The following is a 6,001-nucleotide window of genomic DNA, read 5'->3' as shown; positions in this document are numbered from 1 at the left end:
TTTGAACCCAGCAAACACAGAAATGTTCTTAAAATGTTTTTTTCAAAACCTTTTAATAACATTTAAATGTCGGGTTATATAAAGGTCATGAAAACGTTTTTAAAACATTATTGAAAATATTTTGGGCAAACATTTTTCGCAAAATATTTTTTCAACCCTAAAATAACATTCTGTTTAGAATGCTTTGTATCAAGTTTTCAAGAATGTTTTTGGAATGTTATTAAAACGTTTTTATACCCTTTATATAACCCGACATTTAAATGTATTCTGTAAATCATTTTTGTTTGCTGAGCAGTCGATTGTCAAAAAATGTTTTTTAAGGTTATGAAAACGTTTTATACTCTTAATATACCCTTTATATAACCCGACATTTAAACGTTTTCTGACAACCTTTTATAACCTTTTGCGAATGATGTCGAAAACGTTTTGTGTTTGCTGGGATAACACACACGTCTCCTACTTATTCTGTGACTTTCATGGAAATAGATTGATCATCGTTGTCGCGTGACATTGCTATTACTGAAAATGAACGAAAACGTCATGTGTGTAATGTACAGCGTAGACTATGCCATAGTCGATTTTTGATAAATAAAAGCATGTTATTAATGTGAATCATGATGAAAGCATTCAGTGGTTGAACTCGAAATTATACTGATATTTATTACATCAAAATACTAGTATAAAATTGTTATGAAAAGGTTTATATAATTATATTAATGACAGTAAAAGTAAAGTGTACGTAGGCTTATATTATTGAATGCAACATATCATAATGTCATAATTGTATTGGCACTTCAATACTGAACAATTCTGATTTTAGAATCTCCCAGTTTATTAATCGCGAAATTCCAGGTTAAAAATCGACTATGGACTTTTTAAACGGGATTTTGAACGGGCAAAGTCCCTAACACTCACACTGTCAATCATACTTGTTTATCAATCAAATTTAACCGCAAGCAAATACAAGACGCGTTCGTGCACTCACTGACGCGTTCATGCAATTACACAACACAAAAGCCGCATACCATACTTGTGTACCATGTAGTTATTAATGGTAATGACATGTACCCGGAGGATTTAAACCATAACGAGATCTGGGCGACCAATCACAAGCCGGATCCATTTAAAGATGCATTACATCATGGCCAATTTTAGTAGGCCAGATTTCCGACAATCTCATCCATAGAAGTTAATAGACAGCCGTGTTAAGCATGTAAACTGCAATCCAAAGTCAGTAGTCCACTTGGGAAACTAACAAACAGAGGGAGTAGGGTGACTGGAAAGATCAGATGTGAAAATCTATCAATTGTACACACATTAATTAAATCAGAGTTTTAAGCTTAAATACAATATCCAGAGTATGCACGATGGGCAAGTGGACTACGGGGTAGTCTATGTACAGCGCAAAGGCATCATAATACATGGGATCCTTTATCACCATCGTCCAGCCGCATTGTGCAATATATTGGTGAAACCCTACATTATAGGAAATACGCCGATTTTCTTACAACGCTGAATTACTCTTGATATGGGATTAAGTGACACATTTCAATATGACTTCAGATATTTAGGTTGACATACATACTTTTCATATGTCATAATAACAAACAATGCTAAAGATCCAAGTGGGACTACAGATAAACATAAAAGAGACGAAAGTCATGTTCAACCAGTTCGCCACAGAACAGCTGGTCATGGTAGGGAACACAGACATAGAAAAGGTGGACCAATATGTGTACTTAGGACAACCAATCAACATGACTCACAATCACATGGATTTGGTAAGCTCAATGACAAGTAAGATGCCAACTTGTCTGAAACGAAAGGTTTTCAACCAATGTGTACTACCAGCCATGACCTATGGCGCTGAAACATGGTCAAAAACTGAAAGCTGTACAGCTTAGCATGGATAGATGTATGCTGGGCACAGGAAAACAGTAGCATGGATCAGGATCCAAACAGAAGTTACAGACATAATCCACACAATAAAGATGAAGAAGTTGCACTGGGCTGGCCATCTTGCAAGATCAACAGATAATAGATGGACAAAGAATGTCACAGAATGGAAGCCTTGGCTGGGCTCAAGACACCAAGGCAGTCAGATGAAGGGATGAGATAGCAATTTTCATAGGGATCAGGTGGATGGCAAAAGCAAATGACAGGAATCGTTGGTGCCAACTTGGGGAGACTTTTGCCCTGCAGTTGGCTGAATACGGCTGGTAATGATGATGATGGTATGTAGGTAGTTTTGTCAAAACTTGGAATTCACAATTTTTACGCAATATCCTGTAACTAGAAACGTCCCATTTCTAAAATCTAAAGTTCCGAAGAAAGCTAAATATATGTATATCTTAAAACAATACTACCAATAGTAATGCTCTTCATACTTAAAAAATTCAACTTTCCCAGTATAAATTATTCTGGGACACCCTGTACAAAATATACTTGAAAATATATGAGTAAGAGTTAATGTACAGTGATTTAGTATTAAGGTTATAAACTATTTTAAACTGTTGCGATTTGATAGTTCACAGCATCTTGCGAATGGTAGTGAGCTTTGGCAAAAATTGCATTGATCATTTCATATCGAGTGTGTAGAAGAATTCAAATATCACATATATACTTTTAGGTACTGTGGTTCTTGAGTTATGTTGTAAAGAGGGTTGAAACAACAACACTTTTGTAAAACGTACATAACTCATTAACAACAATAAATCAAGTTTTCAATGTATATGATTTGTGGAATGAACTTTTGCAAAACATCGAAGTGTAATTTTCTAATAATAATATATTGATTTAGATATTGAAAATCGAATTATTTACTTCATTATTTACTTCCGATATGTGGATAGAAAATCCAACTAGTAATGATAATCTGTATAGCTCTAATAAACAGCCACACTGCAAATCATTACAAAAAAATCAACACCAAAAAAAAATAGGTCTTTTTGGGAAAATAATCCATATCTTCAATATGAAAGGTCAAAATTTTCAATTGACCGTCGGCTTTTCCTCCCTGCTACATACACGTTAAGAATATATCATTAGATTTATATAATTTACTTCGAGGACTGTTATATATCAAAAGTTTGAAAAATATCAAATTTTTATAATTTGTCATAAAATTTGTATTATATTGTGATTTTCAAAAAATGAAAATTATTTGATATCAGAAAGACATGATTCGTATTCAGAGTGCAATTCGACAGGTCTGAGGTGCTCTCATGTCCCATAAAAAATACTGTCGAAACGCAATAAACGCTCATTTTAGATCCCTTAAGGTTAGCAACTATTTTTAACTGTTGTGATTTGGTAGTTCACAGCATCTTGCGAATGGTAGCGAGATTTGGCAAAAATTGCATTGATTATTTCATAGCAAGTGTGTAGAAGAATTCAAATATCACAATTATACTTTTGTAGGTCCGGTGGTTCTTGAGTTGTGTCGCATAGAGGGCTGAAACAACAACACTTTTGTAAAACGTACATAACTCATTAACAACAATAAATCAAGCAAATTTCCAAAGCATATACTTTGTAGCAGGGCTGTCAACTCTCACGCATTGGCCGTGAGTCTCACGCATTGGGTCACTTTCTCACGGTCTCACGCCAAGGTAGTATAATCTCACGCCTAGGTAGTAAATCTCACGCAAAATGAGTAAAATCTCACGCATCGTCATGAATTATTTGTTACTCCTACCCCCCCGCTTTTCACATTCTCGAGCGCCGTGGCTCAAATAAATCATGGTACAAAATGAACATTGGAGTCGGCAAATCCCGGTACGCCTCTGTCTCACGCCAAGCAATTCCAAAAAGTTGACAGCCCTGCTTTGTAGAATGAACTTTTGCAAAACATCGAAGTGTTATTTTTCAATAATATATTCATTCAGATAATGAAAATCGACATTTTGGCTGCTTCGACCAACAATACCGCGTCTACCCTTAACCCGCCGTTTCTGTAAGGCCGCCGCAGAATGGGGTTGAAGTCTTATCCCTTCCCCACTTGCACTACTAAAAAGCTCTCCTCACAAAATGCATTGCATGAAGATTGCCACACATTGTGACAGGAATTATATCCAAGCACATTAAAGCTACCGCATGTAAATAATGTTTAATCTAATTCACACCATGTAACAATGGCCATATTGGCTATAGAGAGGATATCCTAGCAGCGACTGCTATACCTTGTTTAGAGGACTTTCAAAAGAAGTACCTGCATGACTGTTTCAAAATAGCCCGCCAAAGTCATTGAGGTAACTCCGAAGTCGTGCATTGAATTGCTTTGAATGAGGAATACTACGGGAACCAGCCTTTTGTTAGAAGTCACGCATGAGTAAAGTGAATAACCTCTATTGTATGAAAAAGTAAATTTATGACAGTTGTGTTCTATTCCAGCTGCCGTTCGCACCATTAAACAAATAGTCACTTTCCTTTGTTCCTTACACTTAGCAGACTACCCAAAACATGTAGCAAGCGGTCCTAGTAGTAGTAAAATGCTGCATCGTTTATTTACATCAGTATCATCGTACTTTCTTTCTAATTGAAGTTAACTTATCTATTTGATTAACGTGGGAAAGGGTTGTAACTAACAAAGAGATTAATGTTACAGTTTGGTGCCATAGGTAAATGATAACTTAGTTAACTGCATGGCACATAATCTGTCAAGCTATTAAATGTATCAACCTCTCATTGTCTTCACAAATTGAATCCTTTCACCATTTGAGGGTCGTTGACCAATGCTATGGTAAAAGGTTGTCACATGTTAGTGAAGTAAATATAAGTTACAACCTTTTAGCATATTACTTTATTACAGGGCCGCAAAGTACTTATGGAACACCTGTTATTGAATTGTTTTTACAAAAATTCAAATTTATCATACTAATTGAGAAACTAATGCTGACTCTGTGCAGAGAGACCATACAAAATAATAATGAAGAATTACATATTACATCCGGCATCTCTTATTAGCTCTCGACGATGTGTTTTTCTAGCTGCGATCATAAAAAAATATGCTATCTTAAGGCCACGGATAGCGATGTTTTCACGTATTTTTGTGGGACCTGAGAGCATATCAGACACAGCAAATTTCATTCTGAATACGAGGAATTCCTTCTGATATCAAATAATTTAGATTTTTTTTTAATTCGCAATATAATTATACAATATATATTGTATGGTAAATTATAAAAAAATCACAATTCTAACATTGAACAGTCCTCGAAGTAAATTGTATAAATGCTATGTATTTAAAGTGAATGTGGCTGGGATGACAAGCCGCCCATCATATAAACATTTTCGTATTGAAGATGTACATTTTCTCCCAAAATATCTAATATTTTATAAATAGTTTTTTGGGAAAATGTGTACCATCAATACAAAAGGTCGAAATTTTAAATTTTTAATAATTTGCCATAAAATTTGTACTTAATATTAAATATATCGCAAATTTGAAATAAACCAAAATTATTTGATATCAGAAGGACATTCCTTGTATTATGAATGCAATTTAGTGTGTCTGATGTGCTCTCGGGTCCCACAAAAATACTGTGCAAAGGTGGGTGACCGACCCCTTAAATCAAACATGACAATATTTTCAACAAAAGTTGAGTTGTCTGGATCTAGATCGACGTCCGTATAGTATGTTTTTATGGCAAATGATTCTGCATTAATGTTCATTTGAGTCCAAATTTGATAAAGATCGGGAAGGAAGAGAGTACTTGAAGTTTTGGTTCTAGTCGGGTTTTTAGTTCTGCTGTTAATTTTGAAAAGTTCAAAGAAGTATTTAGCAGCTATATATTTGATAGACTTCATGTGGTCGACTTCACTTGTTCAATATGATAAACTCACTCTCACTCGTACTCGGTCGACTTATGTCGGGCGTATTCCGAAAATTTGGGTTATAGGGTTTATAGGGTGCAGGTTAGATTTAGGGTTGTCCTAAGGGTTTTGCTCGATTCGGAATAACGGCCCACCGGAATAACGCCCCTTTGGAATAATCAAGAAA

The sequence above is a fragment of the Amphiura filiformis genome, chromosome 6 (assembly GCF_039555335.1).
Source record: "Amphiura filiformis chromosome 6, Afil_fr2py, whole genome shotgun sequence".
NCBI classification, from domain to species: domain Eukaryota; kingdom Metazoa; phylum Echinodermata; class Ophiuroidea; order Amphilepidida; family Amphiuridae; genus Amphiura; species Amphiura filiformis.
This window is presented reverse-complemented; position numbering follows the sequence as displayed.